The sequence below is a fragment of the Chelonia mydas genome, chromosome 10, assembly GCF_015237465.2.
Source record: "Chelonia mydas isolate rCheMyd1 chromosome 10, rCheMyd1.pri.v2, whole genome shotgun sequence".
Lineage (NCBI taxonomy): Eukaryota > Metazoa > Chordata > Testudines > Cheloniidae > Chelonia > Chelonia mydas.
In genome coordinates, this window is record NC_051250.2 from 55,998,181 (window position 1) to 56,018,120 (window position 19,940).

The 19,940-nt window shown below is 39.5% G+C and overlaps 1 protein-coding gene across 4 annotated transcripts in view; it reads left to right on the plus strand.

Moving 5' to 3' along the window:
• Window positions 1–19,940, plus strand: part of THSD4 (thrombospondin type 1 domain containing 4) — a 599,697-nt gene that overhangs the window by 410,555 nt on the left and 169,202 nt on the right. The window lies entirely within an intron of this gene.

Below are 19,940 nucleotides of genomic sequence, written 5' to 3' on the forward strand. Positions count from 1 at the left end.
ATGGCTTGTAGAAAGTGGTGTTGGAGACTTGCCGAGCAGCCTCTTGTTCATATTCTGACCTATTCATGATGACAACAGCACCTCCTTTGTCAGCCTTTTTGATTATGATGTCAGAGTTGTTTCTGAGGCTGTGGATGGCATTGTGTTCCGCACGGCTGAGGTTATGGGGCAAGTGATGCTGCTTTTCCACAATTTCTTCCCGTGCACATCGGCGGAAGCACTCTATGTAGAAGTCCAGTCTGCTGTTTCGACCTTCAGGAGGAGTCCACCTAGAATCCTTCTTTTTGTAATGTTGGTAGGGAGGTCTCTGTGGATTAGTATGTTGTTCAGAGGTATGTTGGAAATATTCCTTGAGTCGGAGACGTCGAAAATAGGATTCTAGGTCACCACAGAACTGTATCATGTTTGTGGGGGTGTAGGGGCAGAAGGAGAGGCCCCGAGATAGGACAGCTGCTTCTGCTGGGCTGAGAGTATAGTTGGATAGGTTAACAATATTGCTGGGTGGGTTGAGGGAACCATTGCTGTGGCCCCTTGTGGCATGTAGTAGTTTAAAAAGTTTAGTGTCCTTTTTCTTTTAGAGAAGCAAAGTGTGTGTTGTCAGTGGGGTGGGGGGGGTGTGAGAAAACCTGGATTTGTGCTGGAAATGGCCCAACTTGATTATCATACACATTGTAAGGAGAGTGATCACTTTAGATAAGCTATTACCAGCAGGAGAGTGGGGTGGGAGGAGGTATTTTTTCATGCTTTGTGTGTATATAAAAAGATCTTCTACACTTTCCACAGTTTGCATTCGATGAAGTGAGCTGTAGCTCACGAAAGCTTATGCTCAAATAAATTGGTTAGTCACTAAGGTGCCACAAGTACTCCTTTTCTTTTTACTGATGAGTAAGTGTTTATTGCATAGATATATTCCTGTAACATTAGCTGCTGTTTCAAGATCAGACATCTGTCCTTAAAATATTTTGCTGCTTGAAGTTTCTTCTTTACCTTGAAAGGACGCCAAGTGTTTTCTTCACAAAGGAGAACACTTGAATAAACAGAACCCTAATGTAAAGCCAGTTGGGACTAGTCTGTTGGGAATGGCCTGAACCCCTTTTACATTGGGAATTATTAGAGAGACACTGAATCTGCCATTTCTTTCCACAAAGTGGCTCGTGAAGTCTTTGCATTAAAAAGAAAGAAGTAGCAAAAACATAGTCGGAAGATGCCAAGAGTTTTACACTAGTAATTAGATCACCTTTATATAGCATATAGTGTTTTATGTTTCAAAATCATTCATTTAAATAATGTAAAGATTTAACATTAGCCCTGTAAATCTATCCTTTAACTTTGCTGTGGCAAAATGTGCAAGCATCCATTTGTTTGCAAAATCCACACTTGAACATGCAAACTGGGAAATAACTCACCAAAGCACTTGTTTTGCACGTGTAACTGACAAAATAAGGACATATAGAGGTAAATTTTATTCAAATAGTGAATCACTGTTATGCCTTGATATTCCAGGAATCCACTATGTGTTTCACATTACATCCGATGGACTTGAAGATGCAGGCACCATTACACTTTGTTGTCACAAGTAGTTCCATTTAGAGCTGGTCAAAACTTGGAATTGCCATTTGGTGGGAATTTTTGAAATTTTAAAATTAATTTTTGTTCTGAAGTGGGGCAAAACAGTGTAAAAATAACAAGAGTTATATACAAATGAAAAAAATCCATAAAATAAAATTTTTGAAAGGAAAAATTCATTTTGAAGCAAAATTTTGAGGTTTCTTTTCCACAAATGACATTTTCTAAATGAAAAAAAAAATCCCATTTCAGTTTTTTTCCACATGAAATTTCATTGCATGTGAAAATTTTGGGTTTAGTTGAAACAGCATTTTCCAACAGAAATCTGTTTTTGTTGTTTTGACAACAATTTTCCAGCCATCTCTAGTCCCCATCACACAAGATTCAATTGCCTGTGTACATAAATGACAGACTTCCTTGTGTTTTGGAGTGAGGTAATGACAAGTGACTGTAGTGAAGGAATTGGGAGTCAGAACCCCTGGGTTCTGTTCCTGGTTTTGCCTGTGACTGGCAGTTTTCAAATTATTACACTCCTCTGTGTTTCAGTTTACATAACTGTGAAATTGGTGTAATATAATATCTGCCTCACAGGGTTTTTTCAAGACATAATAAATGTTTGTAAAATAATTTGAAATACTTGGATGAAATGTGAAAATACAAGTGCAAAGTATTATAATTTTTTGTTAAAACTGTAATGTTATTTTAATATATTCTGTTTTCTTTTTTTCTTAGCCCTTTTTCACAAGGGCTAAAATATGCCAACAATGATTGTATGTTTAAGTTTGCCTCCAGGCATTTCAATTTTAATCCAAGCTCTAGTGCTTTGAGGCACACACGGCTTCAAGACCTCCCAGTGCATCTCTGGAGCACCAGACCGTATTGGAGCCTGAAGAATCAATCCTGTGTTATAATACAAACTGCAGACAGTATTTTAATAAAAACCAAATATGGGCCTGAGGCACAGAAGTCATACACAGAGACAGATATTTCCCCTAAATTTCAGAGTGCTGGATTTTGGTTTGGGCTGCTCTTTAATAACACTTCCCTGCCTATTTAATCTAGGTGTCATAAAGGTTGATTAATGTCTGTACAGAAGTTTGAAGCTGTAACGTGCTTTATACTGTAACTATTAAGCATTATTGTCAATTTTGATTTGACTGCCCTAGAGTCTTTTAGCTGTAGGAGCTTCTTAATGAATGCACACTGTTTACATTTTCTGATTTGATAGCATTTCTAGAAAGATGAGGAATATTATGCAGTAAACTTGCTCCACACATTTAATTAGAATTATCTCCTAGTTTAAATGGTAGTAGTATAATACTTACCTACAGTGAATACATAAAATGGGAGCCCAAGTGCATGACAAATTACAAGATTATAGACATACTGTAATTATGAGATTATGGGCACTTCAGGCGGGTTTGTCTTGTTTACCAAATCCAGTATAATTTTCAGTGCACTAATTTAACTTTAATGTTAACCTCACATTTCACCTGAAAAACAAGCTACCAACTTTTTTTAAAAACTAAACTTCTGCAAACTTTCTATTCTCAGTTGCAACTCTTTGAATGTTTAGGGCCAGATTTTTAAAGGTATTTACGTGCCTAATGATGTGCATAGTGGGATTTTGAAAAGTGCTGAACTCCTATGGGAGATAGGTGCCTACGTGCTTTTGAAAATCCCAATTAAATACCTTTGAAAAATCTGTTTTTTAGTTCTTATTGGAACCTGAATAAGGAAATTCTCTGCCCCTCCCCCCCAGACAGGTGTGAAAACAGCAAGGCAAAATGGGGAGTTAGGGTAAAATTTTAAAAAGCACTTAAGTGAATGACCATGATCATATTTGAGACTGGAACTTAGGCTTCTAAGTCACTTAGGCACTTTGAAAATGTGAAATCTAAATCTAAAAAGTGCATGTCACAGTTTAGCAGAGTGCAGTAAGAAGACTATTATTGATGTACATGCACAATACTCAGGAAAGTCATGAGCCTTAATGTGCATTTTGTCAGACTGCATTTCTAAAGCCTTGATCCTGCAATCAAATCTACTCAGTAAGACCATGGGTGAATCTAACTGCAGGGCCACACAGTTTCATGCACAGTTTTAAATATACTGTTCATTGGGCATGAACTCATTCTGCTTGCACAGTCATATGTGTAAATTGAGTTGCTATACGGTTTGTGGTTACAAATGTATATTTTTTTTGATGTTGAAAATGGGTGCGTCCAATTTGGTGGGGTGCAATCAGTTGTGTGTGTAAAACTGGGTACATGCATATGAAGGCTGACTTTCTGTTAGTTAGAATTTTGGATATGAATTTTTTGATGCGAGTTACAGCTATGTGACACCTTTAATGTCGTACCTTCCCACTTAATGTTTTGAAATTGAAGCCCCAAGGAGCCCAATCTTTTGCCATTCAGTAGATTTGTATGTGTAACTTGTAGATTGGGATGACAGTAAACCAAGTTAGTAAACTTGACTTGCCAATTGACAGGCTAAACTTGATAAGTTTAGAAAATGGAACTAAAAACAAATCTTTAGTTTAATTTAATTTAGACAAATATATTTAAAATGTCCAGTACTGTCTTGTGAAATAATCCATTAAGGACACAGAAATGTCTTGCATTTGGGGAAAAAATTTTATTAATACATCAGTTTTTCCTTAAATAACATTCTGGACAAGAATGCATAGGACAAGATGGCGAGCTAATATGTTTTATTAGATCAACTTCTGTTGGTGGAAGAGACAAGTTTTCGAGCTTCACAGTGCAAGCTTATTTTCACTGAGCTTTTTGCTTAATTCTTGTTAATGCTTGTGCTTCTGGGTATTAAAAAAAATCTTTACTTGTTTCTTAGTCTGTGCATATGCATTTGTAAATGTAAAACACCTTGTTAACATTAGCTACCTTACTCACAGCATGGTGGCAAGCAGGCAACATATCTCTGTATTGATACAATCTCAACAAGAAAGCAGAATTAATTAAGTAATCCTTTACAGTGACTGTCAGCGGAAGACAGATTATCAGGTTTCTAGTGTTAGAGCAATCTTCTATTGCATTGTGATTAGAAATTGAACAACTATTTATATAGTTTGAGGTGGAAGGAAACACAAGATGTTACTAGAAATAGTCTAGGTGAAAGTGACCAATAGAAGTGAAACATAAAGGGTCAGATTCTGTAGGCCTTACTCACCCTAAGTAGTATCTTTTTTCCCACAAGTCACCCCTTTAAGCTCAGACACTATTCACTGTGAGTAAGGGAGGCAGTAATGGGTCCAAAGAATGTCATTAGCAACGCAATATATTAGCAGTTACATGGTTTGAGCTTTAAAAGTTTTCCTTAATTTTTCTGTCTTTGAAAAGAAGTTGTTGACACATCTGATATTTCCGCATTCAAAGCTGCAGTTCAGAACAGTTGAGGTGCTTTTCTAACAGTCCTTACTTCTAAATATCTGTGAATTATAGTTTTCAGTGGAGATCCTTGAGTTTGAGATTTGGTGCCCATATGTCCATCAGAATACAAGTCTGACTGAATTATTTTACTGAATTCCAGTTAGTCCAACCCCATTGTATACTACATGTCAGATATAACTGAAGGAATAATATGGGGCCTGATCCAAAGCCAAATGAAGTCAAGGGGAGTCTTTCCATTGATTTCAATAGGCTTTGAATCAGCCATAAAGGTCCACAGAATCCTTTACTAGTCATGTTGTGTGAGAAGGAAAGAACCCAGTTCTCTGTGCAATGTGTGCACTGAATGAAGCTGGGATTCTGGAGAATAATATGTAACCGTGTAATTAGATTATCGTAATGCAGGAATACAAGGGAGCAGAGTTAAGGTTGCACAGGCAACCCTAATGTTGTCATTTGCTGACTTTGAAGTACTCCACTTTGCTGTTCTTTTAATATCTTTTTGTTTGTGTGAATATTTGTTACGTGATATTTTTATAAGACACTATGGTCCAAAGTGACAACATTCTGTGTATGGATACAGTTACTGTTCTGTTTATTAGAATGTGTATTGAAACATTCCTTTTTAAATATATTCCCTACAAATTAGATTTGTTTTACTTTGTATTTGATTGATATCCCTCTAAGTATATTTGTTTTCTTTGGATTTACTTCTTTCTCTGTATGTTTCTGACCTGCTACTTAGAAACATGTAACCTCCCATATTCCTTCAATTTGTAAAACCCCCAACTGTCTCCAAAAGCATTGCAGTGACATAAGGAGAGATACTTGAGCTTGTAGTTTCGTATGGAGAGTGAACACTGACTTGGCAAATACACAGCGTAGTCACACACAAGTTATTGGAAACAGAAGAAAGTCATCACCTTATCTCTAGCTATAAATGTAAGTGGGTTTATAAATTAAACTAAAGCAGGGATTACCTGGTATAGAAGTTATCTATTATTTGTGTTTGGTTACTGGATATTTGGAAAGTCAGAGGCACATTTTTATGGCTTTAATACTTCAGAGGCCCCAGATTACTCTGTTTATTTATGGGCTGCCGTCACTGACCATACTGCTGAACCAGTTGGAAGATGACTGGTAGAAGCTTCATTTGCTGCCTGTGACAACCTTATTTAAAGCTATTTGATTTACTGTTTCCTTGACTTAATCTGAGGAAGGAATGGCATTTGAGTCTGAGTTTATCATTAGTCACATTAAGTGCACTGTAAACTTGGATGGTTTGCCCACACATCATCATCCATTTAGTCTATAAGGTATTTCTGGAAACATAATATGGCTATCTTATGCTGTGGATTTAAAAAATGGTTTGCCATTATTCTACTACTCCTAATATTTGCCTTGCAAGGGTGATGTGAAACTTAATTGAAGTGTGAACATTGATTTGAGATCTGTGGATGAAAAGTTTTATATACGTGTGACCTTGATTTAGCAATGCAGTTCAGCACATGCTTAGTTTAAAGCATATGAGCAAACACATCATGTGACAAAGTTCCTGCTCTACCTTGGTGGGTCTTGCGCTTATTGCTTGCCTTGGAGCTTCACGACAGCCCTCAGCTTGGCCGTTTTTCTGAACCCCCAGTCCAGGTCGACTCCTCCTGTGTCTGACCAGGAGTTGGGAGGATTTGGGGGGAAGCCGGGCCCGCCCTCTACTCTGGGTTCCAGCCCAGGGCCCTGTGGAATGCAGCTGTCTAGGGCGCCTCCTGGAACAGCTGTGCAACAGCTACAACTCCCTGGGCTACTTCCCCATGGCCTCCTCCCAACACCTTCTTTATTCTCACCATAGGACCTTCCTCCTGATGTCTGATAATGCTTGTACACCTCAGTCCTCCAACAGTCCGCATTCTCACTCTCAGCTCCTAGTGCCTCTTGCTCCCAGCTCCTCACATGCACACCACAAACTGAAGTGAGCTCCTTTTTAAACCCAGGTGCCCTGATTAGCCTTCCTTAATTGATTCTAGCAGCTTCTTGATTGGCGGCAGGTGTTCTAATCAGCCTGTCTTAATTGTCTCCAGAAGGTTCCTGATTGTTCTCGAACCTTCCCTGTTACCTTACCCAGGGAAAAGGGACCTACTTAGCCTGGGGCTAATATATCTGCCTTCTGTTACTCTCCTATAGCCATCTGGCCCGACCCTGTCAGAATCATTAATAATATAACTCTGCAAATCCACAGATATCTGCTTTATATCTGCAGATATCCGCGGATCGGATCCAGATACAAATATTGTATCTGCGCAGGGCTCTAACTGTTAAACTAAACATCTAAGCTTGTGACATCAGTGGGATTTAAGCACATGCTTAAAGTTAAGCACATCTATACATGCTTTGGTAAATATGGAATGTTTATTTGCTTAAAGTTAAGCACATACTTAAATATTCACAAAATTGCATCCGATGAAGCATCCGATGAAGTGAGCTGTAGCTCACGAAAGCTTATGCTCAAATAAATTGGTTAGTCTCTAAGGTGCCACACGTACTCCTTTTCTATTCACAAAATAGAGGCTTTTATATGTATGTCACTGAGCTGTTCAAATAAATCTGAAACCATTGCTTTCTTGAAGGGCTATTTTGATTTCCCCAGCAAACAAATGAGAATAATAAGAGAAATGTGTGTTCCTGTCTGTTCATAAATATGTCCTAAGACATTTACTTCATGGTTTACAGCATGTACAGATTGCACCTGCTATGCAACCTGTTAAATTTGCAGGCCAGTTTCCATTAATACCTCACTTTTTATCATGGCCTTAATATTCTGAAACATACATCCTTTGGACTAAAATTTCCCATGCATATTCTCTTCCTGAAGATGAAGTGTTTTGCAAAACTAGGTCAAATTGCCACCAGCTTTTTTTTTTTATATATACCAGGAGGGTGAAAAAAACACCAACACCTTTCCCATTAGGGAAAAAATATTAATAGCTATACTTTCATTAGAGCAACAACAATACTGGAGAAAATTTGGAAATTGAAAATAAGTATAGATATAATCTTCCCTCAGGGCTGTGGTTTTGGCTTGGATTAGGGAAAAGTAAATAAACGTATAAATGATAAACAATAGAAAAATCCCTTCTGAGGATCCTCAGTACAGCACAGCTTCAACCTGCACCTATCATTGTGACATCACTGAATGCTCTCCCTGTCTAATTTAGGTAGGGCACTTTGGTAGTTACAGAGACTGCTTCCCCTAGTCCCCTGCTGCGGACAATATACAGATTGCAAAAATGTAAAATGCAAATATATCTTAGAAATACCTCTCCCCGCCACCTTCAAAGCAAAACAAATACACACACCCGGAGAAATTCTTGAATGAGGGGGGAGAAAAGTGAACTTTTAAAGTCTTTGCAATTTTAGCAGGTTTTTGCCAATATTCTGCCTATTTCAAGCCATTTTAAAAAACCAACAAAAAAAAACACCCTCTTTTTTTCATTGTCAGAATGCATCCATCCCAATGCACAAGGGGTACACTTAAAAAGTTCGTTTCAGTTTGAGAGAGATAACCAGTTCCAACAATATTGCCCATATTTATAATTGCCTTTAAAATACTGCTAGAACCAGTAATATCTCTAGAAGGGGAATGAGTATTTTTAAATTCTCCCACTGTAAGCTGCTGCCTGGTTAACTCAGCTGAGTAGACAACTGTCACCAGTCAACAACCACAGTAGCAACAGGCCTTGTTTCTACTCAGACATCTTAATGAAATGTGAACTTTAAAGCTTAACTGGGACTAGTTAAATATTAAAGGTGCCATTTCTGAAAGCACCTCAGTGACTTAGGGACATAACTCCCATTGATTTTGAATGGGGCTCATGCTCTTAAATCATTTAGGCCCTTTTTTAAAATCTACCCCTAATATAGTATTAAGAACATTTCCTTCCCCCCTCCTTCGCTTAAAAAAATAAAGAAATTATAATACAGCATGTAGGCTGTACATTTAAATATCATAAACAGAAAACTCAGAAATGCAAAGTTAAGATTCTAAGACCAATCATAACTCTTCCCTGTTGCCTGTCCATAGTATTTTCTCTCATTGCTCTTCTGGTTAGATGTGCAGCTTAATATATAATTGGTTTTTAAAGTATTCCATAAAACATACAGAATAGGCAAAGAGACAACTTTAAGATCACTTTTGGAAACTTGATATTTGCATTTCCCAATTTTTTATGACTGAAATATAGTTTTGTCACAATTATGTACCTGGTAACATTGGAACAAATTCCTTTATTTATCATAAACTCATAGACTTTAAGGTCAGAAGGGACCATTGTGATAATCTAATCTGACTTCCTGCACATTGCAGGCCACAGAACCTCACCCACTCCTGAAATAGACCCCTAACCTCTGGCTGAGTTACTGGAGCCCTCAGTTCAGGGTTTAAAGACTTCAAGTTACAGAGAATTCACCATTTACACTAGTTTAAACCTGCAAGTGACCTGTGCCCAGTGCTGCAGAGGAAGGTGAAAACCCCCCAGGATCTCAGCCAATCTGTTAGACCCTGAACATGTGGGCAAGACCCTCAAGGCAGATACCTGGGGAAAAATTCTCTGTAGTAACTCAGAGCCTTCCCCATCTAGTGTCCTGTCTCCAGCAGTTGGGGATGGCCAGTTTATAGACATTTGTTCTTGTGTTCACATTGGCGCTTAATTTGTATAACTCTTCTCCCTCCCTAGTATTTATCCCTCTGATGTATTTATAGAGATAAATCATATCTCCCCCTCAGCCTTCTTTTGTTTAGGCTAAACAAGCCAATATTTTTGAGTCTCCTTTCATAAGGCAGGTTTTTCATTCCTTGGATCATCCTAGTAGCCCTTTTCTGTATCTGTTCAGTTTGAATTAATCTTTCTTAACAATGGGAGACCAGAACTGCACACAGTATTCCAGATGAGGTCTCACCAGTGCCTTGTATAACTAACAGTTCCCTGTCTCTACTGGAAATACCTGGTCTGTTGCATCCATTACTGCTACCAGGGAATAATCTGAATATATTTGTTCCTTGAACTGCTCCCCTACATTCTGCCCACTAATCTCTGCTGGAAAATCCCCAATCTCTAACAGCTTTCAGAAGGCTACCATTAAAAAAAAAACTTACCACAATTTTTTTTCCATTTATCTTCCCAAAAATGTGGATCCGTGGACAAGCAGAATTTGAAAAATACAGGAGCGGCAGCACTCATCTCTTTAGCCAATGATTGGTTTGAGGTCTGATAGCTGTAAATGACTGTGTGTAGAGGTGTGCTTTATCACATTAAACATCAGGAAATCCTGGTTTTCCATTGATATTTAATATTTGTATCTATCTCCATCTTATATCCAAAATTGCAAGATGTAGGACTTTCAAGTTATGGCACATTTACTTGTAGAAAAGCTATTTTCAACCATTTTAGCGATAATAGTACTTATTTCCCTGTTCTGTCAAGGCTGCAACATGGGGTCTGGACCTGAAGAGTGTTGAGCTTCTTGTGCCAGTGCTGAGTGCTCACAATTGGACTTCTGTAGACAGGTGCATCTTATTGAATTTATGAGTTCTAAAGTATGGGCCTGATTCCATGCCCATTTAAGTCCATGTCAAATCCCCTGTTACATAAGATCATATGAATGGTCATACTGGGTCAAACCTTTGGTCCATCTAGCCTAATATCATGTCATACCAATGCCATTTGCTTTAGAGGGAATGAACAGAACAGGACAATTATTGTGTGTGTCCAGTCAGTTTCTGGCAGTCAAAGGTTTAGGGACAACCAGAGAATGGAGTTGAGTTCCTGACCATCTTGGCTAATATCCATTATGGACATACCCTCCATGTACTTATCTAATTGTTTTTTGAACCCAGTTATACTTTTGACCTTCACAATCTTCCCTAGCAGTAAGTTCCGTGGGTTGACTGTGCATTGGGTGAAGTACTTCCCTCTGCTTGTTTTAAAACTGCTGCTTATTAATTTCATTGGGTGACCCCTGATTCTTGTGTTACGGGCAGGGCTAAATAACAATTCCCTATTCACTTTCTCCAGGCCATTCATGACTTTATAGACCCCTATCATATCCCCCTTAGTTGCCTCTTTTCTAAGCTGAATGTTCCCAGTCTTTTTATTCTCTCCTCAGATGGAAGCTGTTCCATATCCCTAATAATTTTTGCTACCCTTTTCTGTACCTTTTCCAATTCTAATATCTTTTTGAGAGGGAATGACCAGAACTACATGCAGTATTCAAGGTATGGGTGTTACCATGGATTTATATATTGACATTATGATATTTTCTGTCTTTTTATCTCTCCTTTCCTAATACTAAGTTAGCTTTTTTGACTGCCACTCTGCCAGAGAACTATCCACAATGACTCCAAGATCTTTTTTGAGTGGCAACAGATAATTAAACTCCATCATTTTGTATACATAGTTGGGATTATGTTGTCCAGTGCATTACTTTGCATTTATCAACATTTGAATTTCATCTGCCTTTTTCTTGCCCAGTCTCCTAGTTTAGTGAGATTCATTTATAACTCTTTGCAGTCAGCTTTGGACTTAACTATTTTAAGTAATTTTGTATTCTCTGCAAATTTTGTCACCTCATTGTTTACCCATTTCCAGATCATTTATGAATATGTTGAACAGCACTGATCCCAGTATATATTCTGGGGGCACCTGCTATTTGTCTGTCTTTGCTGTGAAAACTGATCATTTATTCCTAGCCTTTCTTTCCTCTTCTAACCAGTTATGGATCCATGAGAGGACCTTCCCTCTTATCCCATGACCTTTTCAAAGGCTTTCTGAAAGTTCACGTACAGCTGTATCAACTGGATCACCCTAGTCCACATGCTTGTTCATACCCTCAAAGAATTCTAATACATAGGTGAGGTATGATTTCCCTTTAGAAAGGCAGTGTTGACTCTTCCCCAACATATCCTGATCATTTATGTGTCTGATAATTCTGTTGACATTAATGCTCCTGGCACAGGCTCCTCTAGCTAGTAATCTAGCAAGTGGAAATACAAATCTGTGCAAATGTAAACAAACAATCTGGCAGCCCACGGGCTGCAGGTTGCCCACTACTGCTCTAAGGGTATATCTATACTGCAATTAAAAACCCGCAGCACTGCCAAGGGGTTGGGCTGCAGCCTGAGCTCTGGAACCCTCTCACCTAGCAGGGTCCTGGAACCTGGGCTCCAGCCCAAACCAGAGGTTTTCACTGCAATTAAACAGCCCCGTAGCCTGAGCCCTGCAAGCCCGAATCAGCAGGCTTGGGCCAGCAAGTTTTTAACTCATTTGTGTAGATATATCCTAACTGGCATTATCCATGAAGGTGAGAGAGCATGACTTAACCACATAAGTGTATGGATAAGATATCAGAGTAATGCGCATTGGCCAAAAGTTTACGTGTCTAGTGAAAGGAGCCTGGTTTACAGAGGGTGGATACTCAGCACTTTCTAAAAATTATTGCTCTTTTAAGGTGTCTCAAGTTAGACCTCCAAAACCACTTGTCCCCTTTTTAAAATGTTGGCCATTATCCTATACAAGTTACTTGGAAACGTGCAACCTTTACACCGTGCCAGATCTAGACATGGTGAAATTGTGGGCAAATCTGCTAAGAGAGAGGAGTTGCACCAACTTGACCAGGTCTGAAATTAACTCTTAAGACCAGATGTCATCTGTACCAAGGTCTTTTTGTACTACTCTGGCAGTGTAAAGGGGTCTTAGCATTAATAAGAATTTACTCATTGTCTTTGAGATTGTAATACCACATCTATCTGGAAAAAAACAAACCTCTGTTAGAAATAATAAAGAGTAGAAGTAATCCAGAGTAAAGAAGTGTGTGCATATATAAAAGGCAGAAAGTTTCAGTCATTTCAACCAAGTTAAAATCCATCAGGCTTCCCTTGTTGTTCCCAGAGGATTCTGGCACAGGAAAATAACCTGACTCAGCCTTTGATGTTGCTTTCTGATTTTATATATTGTTAATCTAAATATCTGCAGACAAAAAGTGCAGCCCTGACTCTGAAACTTTTCTCTGTGGGATTGTACTTGAATGACAAGTGTTTCTACAACGTTAGAGTTTCTAGCATTTTATTGTTACCTGACATCTGTTATCCAAATGTGATCTTGTCTTTTTCTTTTCTCCGCCCTCCTTCCCCCCCTTTTTGGTTTGCTAAACATCAATCAGCCTTGGAGCAGAAAGAACGCAGAATATTCACCACCCTTTCCATACACTTACAATAAACAATATGTATTAAACAAAATGTAAATCATTTGCTCTGCTGAAAAGGCTTCCTTTAAATATCACTCTGTAGTGTTCTTGCAATAAAGGTTGGATTAGGAAGAGCTCTTAGGCCTAAATGTGCACATGCATATACACATGGTTAACTATTAAGCGTATGAGTAGTTGCATTGAAATTCATTGTAGAGGTAGAGTACAGGAAAAGAAGACATTTTTATATGGTTACTACTCTTAGAGGAAAAGATACATAATAATCTCAGTGTGCCTTTGCATGTGTTATATAAGGATTGCATGATTCCAAGTAAATTGTGTGCAATATTGTGTTATTTATATCTTTTCCCTTAGCCACTGTAACCATGTAAAGGCACTTTTTCTCTGCCTCATTCTGTTAAGAGGTTTGCAGTTTACATGAGGGATCATGTAGATAGAGCCAAATATTGAAATCTGAAATACTTATTATCTTCTCTGCTGAGTGTGCCAACAAGGTTGCTAATTAATACTAACTGCAGTAGTAATCTGAGCTATGCTAACACAATCTGCAAGAAACCAGACTGAACTCTCCAACTTATTTGACAAAGGGTACTGAACATTCCAGAGGTTATATCAACTTTTATTCCTTACCGTCCTGGCCTGAGATTAGGGTTGACAACTTTCTATCTGCAGAAAACTGAAGACCCTTGCCCCATCCCCTGCCCAGCCCCTTTTCTGAGGCCCCGCTCACTCCATCCTCCTCCCTCCGTTGCTCACTCTTCCCCACCCTCACTCACTGACTCATTTTCACTGGGCTGGGGCAGGGGATTGGGGTGCAGGGGGGAGTGGTGGTGAGGGCTCCGGCTGCAGATATGGGCTCTGGGGTGGGGCCAGAGATGAGGGATTTGGCGTGCAGGAGAGGGCTTCAGGCTGGGCCAGAGGTGCAGGAGGGAGCGAGGGCTCCAGCTGGGGATGCAGGCTTTGGGGTGGGGCTGGAGATGAGAGGTTTGGGGTGTAGGAGAGGGCTTCAGACTGGGGCAGGGGTTTGGGCGTGGGAGGGGGTACGTGCTCTGGGCTGGGGATGCAGGCGCCAGAGTGGGGCCAGAAATAAGGAGTTCAGGTGCGGGGGCAGGACAGGGGGTTGGGGTGCAGGAGGGGGTGTGGGCTGCAGGCAGTGCTTACATCAGGCGGCTCCTAGGAAGCTGCTGGCATCTCCCTCCAGCTCCTAAGCAGAAGCACAGCCACGTGGCTCTTTGCAGTGCCTGCGCCTGCAGGCACTGCCTTCTCAGCTCCCATTGGTCATGGTTCCTGGCCAATGGGAGCAGCTGAGCTGGGGGACGGGGGCAGCAGGCAGAGTCCCCGTGGCTATCCCTCCACCTAGGAGCCAGAGGGAGATGCTGGCAGCTTCCCAGGAGTCACACAGAGGTGGGTAGGGAGCCTGCCTTCGCCGCCAACTGGACTTTTAACAGCCCATTCAGCGGTTCTGACCGAAGCTGCCAGGGTCCCTTTTCGACTAAGTGTTCCGGTCTGCTTATCCACAGGGCCTGTTAGGAATCTGTGATTATTTGGAGAGATATTGGTCTATTGTAGTGAGATCCTCTGAGTTTTTGGAGTTTCCTTAATTTACTTGCAATACATTATGACTTTTCCACCAACATATTATGTGAGAAGTGTCCCCTAGCTGAAATATAAAATTCATTGACAATGTATGCCTTGATACCTATCCACTCTGTTTCATTCTATAATTTCTGCTGCACCATTTTATAATCAACACACAGCTGCATATTATTTAAATACTAAGAGCAGTAGGAATTGTTTGGCTATTTCATATATGTGTCTTTTGATATTTTTTAAGATGTAGTGATGGGAAAATATTTGAATTGTCCTAACACTGTAGAGGAATTATTTATTATATGTCATTGTATTTATGGACATTTCTATGGTGCCTATCACCATAGTATCACGTTGTGATTGAAATCTAGAAATGGAGCCCTATTTCTCATCTCTGAGATTCGGAATGAATACCACCCTCCAGAGTTACCTAACATAGAAGAGTACAGACGAATCTGCTCCTAGAGCTCTATTCTTCTTAATACGTATGTGTAAATTCCATTATAATGTAAATGTAAGTAGCATGCCCATATTGGGAAGTTGAATAGAATCCCCATAGCTCACCATTGTTGTCAATGCTTTCTGCAGCAAGGAGAGTGGCTGGGAGACTGTATTAGTCTAAACATTCCAGCTGTTTGAACTATGTGCTGGGGAAAATGCCATCCATTACCCAGTGAAGGGAAATTGGATATTTATTAATTTAATTTATATATACAGTGTGTAATGACAAATACTGTAGTTATTCTTCTGTTTGCATTGATTATTCCAACTTAAAATATTTTGGGAATAAATGACATAATGTAAAATTGTCTATAGTTTCCAAATGCTTTTTGTCCGTCAAAATAATCACTCTAGAAAAGACTGTAATAAATACTGTAGTCACTCTAGAAAAGACCATAATAAATAGATCAAATGAAAGATTAAATATTGGAGAGAAGAAGACATATCATGACTGAGAGCTAATTCTCTCATAAATGACTTCCAGCAAGATAGTAGCCAGAAGGGTTGCCTGCCGTGAGAATGCTGGGTATTTTACTGACGTCTTTAAAGTAAAACAAGTGTTTTATAAGGAGAGACTTGGCCAAAACAAGATGTTGCCTTACAAGTGCTATGATTACGATGGCTTCAGATGTAATTTCTGCTGCACAGACACTAATAAGAATCTTTTAGTTTGTGCTACAATTTCTTCCAAGTCACAAGACCTCCTCTCTAAATATGGATATAAAAAAATCCCCAAAACAGATTTTTATTTTCTGTTTCCAAAAATTTCAGGTAGAGTGAAAGGGTGAAATCTTTGTCTCATTGACATCAATAGGAGTTTCACCGTTGATTTCAGTGGGGCTAGGATTTCACCCAAAGTACCTTAAATGTCATGTCTTTAAAAGTTGTTTGCAGCATTGTTGTAGCCATATTTGTCCCAGGATATTAGAGAGACAAGGTGGGTGAGGTAATATTTTTTATTGGACCAACTTCTGTTGGTGAAAGAGACAAGCTATCAAGCTACACAGAGCCTAGACCTGAAGAACTACTCCACGTTTCTCTTTTTCAGGTTTGGGATAGACTTCAAAGAAGAGTTCTGTGAACTTGAAAGCTTCTTTCACCAACAGAAGTTGGTCCAATAAAAGATTTTACCTCACCCATCTTGTCTCTCTCAGTTTGAATGGGGAAAGTTGTTTGGATTTTGATTTCAGCATCTAGTTTTGTTTTCACCAGAATTTAAAAATGGTGCGAGCCGGGCCGGAGCCGCTCTAGGTAAATGCTGTGGGGGCTGCAGGGAGCTGGCGAGCCTTAGAAAATAACCCTGCAGGCCGTGTGTTTGAGACCCCTGTTCTCGACTGAGCACTGAGTCCCATTGGGTAGATAGGAAGATTAAGCTAAATAATCTATACAGAAGACTGTGGAACCCCATAAGATTTGGTCCCTAATCCATGAACTATTGGAACTCATTTACAAAACTTTTCTTAAACATTACATGAATATATTGTCTCATAGAATTAGAATTATAATCCCTATTCCATGATGAGATATCTTTGAGCTATAATGTATCTTAATTAAAACTATCTTTAGATAGGTTTTTTTCCTCAAAAAGCATTTTATCAAAAAAATCTGATTTAAATTAAAAAAAATCTGTTTTTTAAAATTTTTTTTAAAAACATCATTGATTTTTATCCACCCTGTTAAAAATAAATAAAATATGTGACAATGCACTTTTTAAACCACACATCCCCCAGCTGTGTAGCTCCTGAGTATTTCAGTGCTGAATTGTACTGTCGCTATTCATTTTCAGCACTTTGGTGCTAAACCTAGGCACCTCCGTTAGAAGAGCGGACATCATCAAGTTGCATTGAAATTGGGCCCTTTCAGAACTTTTCAATAGAAGGTAGTTTGTTGTATCGCAGCAAAATAAGAACTCCTCCCTAGTAACCCCATTTTTCGCTAGCTAGTCCCCTCCTTTTTGTGCTAGAAGGGGTTAATTTGATAGCATATTTTATTGTGAGCCTGACCATTATTGCACATACTTGCACTGCAAAGTGCTGGTTGAAGGATGGCCCCTTTTATAGGCTGCGGGTATTTGGGAGGCAAAAAAGAAGAAAAGTGGAGTGCCATTTAGGTATGAAGGGTTCTCACCAGAAATATTGGAAAACCTGGCAATGCAGCCAATGGAAAGCCACTTGTTATGTCCACATGGACACTTGAAACACAAGCAGACCTCTGTTTGCATCAGTAACTCTGAAAGGTCCTTCTGTGGCACTATTGTGTGCTTCTGATGAGGAAAGAATTTTAAGCCAATGAGGATTTAGCGGCCATTGTGTGGCTGTGATGCATGCTAACTCATTTGAAGTACAAATATCCTTGGCGGCCACCTGCTTTTCAGGGTGATGCTGAGGAAGAGGATAGAACTAAAAGGTTCAGGGAAGAATAGCCTCTTGCTCTTAAAGGCCAGTAATATCGTCAGACCTTTGGAAAGGGGTCACTAATGACAAATATCTTTGTGCTGTTGTCGTCGTAAATACTCAAAAGGGATCAAGAACCTCTGAAAAGGAGGTAATGAATGTACTCAGGAGTGATAGGTTTTCAAAGGCTAAATGCGTTCAAGACTGCCAACTTCAGCTAATCATCCCTGATGGCAAACTGGAGGCCTTCCCTAAGGAACTCCTTCACTCTTTGGAGCTGAAAAGATGCCAAAATCAAAGGGTTTTCAAGTTGTTATTCAAATAGAAAAATATAAATAATCCTTTGGAGATTGAGGCGGTGAAAAACTCAACCCAGCTGTATGCAGTTGAATAGTATTTCTGCAGCAGGCTCTCGGTTACACCATGCTAGTTAATTTTTGAGAAGTTTCCTGTTGCCTTTCTCTGTGCACATACACACACATACATTTATAGATGACTGACATTCACAGAAAGGTAGATACAGGCTCTGCTGCAGCTGGTGACTGGGGCGAGGGCGGGGGAGGAATCAAACACTGTTATCATTTCCTAAACTTTTGACATATTGCTGTGAGAACAAAATGAAAACCAAGTAACCCTTCTGTAGGATTTTAGTATTCTTCCAAAGGTTTATGACTGAAAATACCATACTGAGAAAAGTGCACAGGCTGTGAAATAATCCGCTAATGAATACTTACAGCATGGTATATAAAGTGCATGCCTGTTGTTCTCTTTGTGTTAAGACTGTTTTTCCTAAATATTAACACAATATATTTAGTGGTAATTCCATGCCGAATCAGTGTACGATAGCTAATTGTAAAGCTAATCATATTAAATGCATAACGTAATGAAAGTCTTTTCTTCTTTCAGTGATGTATCAAGAAATTTGTTTATATTATTTCATATTCAAGAATATTAGTGCTCTTTTCTGTCTGTTTGTGTTGGGAGCTGTCGAATTAGGATTTTTCCCCAATTCTAAACTGTGTGGAATCTTTGAACTTTGGAAACATTTTAAATTGCTATAGTCAGATCTATTGTCCAGTAGATATATGGGGAATGTCAGTATCCCACATAAAGGGAAACAGGCGGTAAAGCAGAAAACTGAGTAGAGGAAGAAATTCAGTCATAACCCATTCTGGAGATCACCGTGTTGTTTAAACACACATTGACGCTCTTTTCAGGTTGAGCAGAGATGCATAGTATCTGGGAGTCATTGTTACTGGGAAGCTTGGTTATGCAATGAAATATCTTTGGCATTTAAGAATTATAGTACACATTTCCTTTCTGGTATAATATGTGGTCTACAAATGCAACCAATCAGATTTCTTCTCTGAGGAATTCTCTCTCATAAGCAGGCTTCCACAGTGTGTTTTCCTCTCTCTGAAACTCCCCAATTTCTTTTGCCTCTGGGCTGAAGGAGGTTTTCGTACGCTCGGTAGTTCAATGAAACCAGGAACTCTGAATAAATGAAAATGATGATTTTAATCACTTTATTCAAACTTTACATGATATAATTTGTAAGCATTGGACTTACTCAGCTATCAGTATACCACGTACTACAGGGCTCTTTAACACAGTGAAGTGACATTAAACTGGGAGGAGAGGTAGATACGCTGGAGGGTAGGGATAGGACACAGAGGGCCCTAGACAAATTAGAGGATTGGGCCAAAAGAAATCTGATGAGGTTCAACAAGGACAAGTGCAGAGTCCTGCACTTAGGACAGAAGAATCCCATGCACCGCTACAGACTAGGGACCGAATGGCTCGGCAGCAGTTCTGCAGAAAAGGACCTAGGGGTTACAGTGGACAAGAAGGTGGATATGAGTCAACAGTGTACCCTTGTTGCCAAAAAGGCCAATGGCATTTTGGGATGTATATGTAGGGGCATTGCCAGCAGATCGAGGGACGTGATCGTTCCCCTCTATTCGACATTGGTGAGGCCTCATCTGGAGTACTGTGTCCAGTTTTGGGCCCCACACTACAAGAAGGATGTGGAAAAACTGGAAAAAGTCCAGTGGAGGTCAACAAAAATGATGAGGGGACTGGAACACATGACTTATGAGGAGAGGCTGAGGGAACTGGGATTGTTTAGTCTGCGGAAGAGAAGAATGAGGGGGGATTTGATAGCTGCTTTCAACTACCTGAAAGGGGGTTCCAAAGAGGGTGGATCTAGACTGTTCTCAGTGGTAGC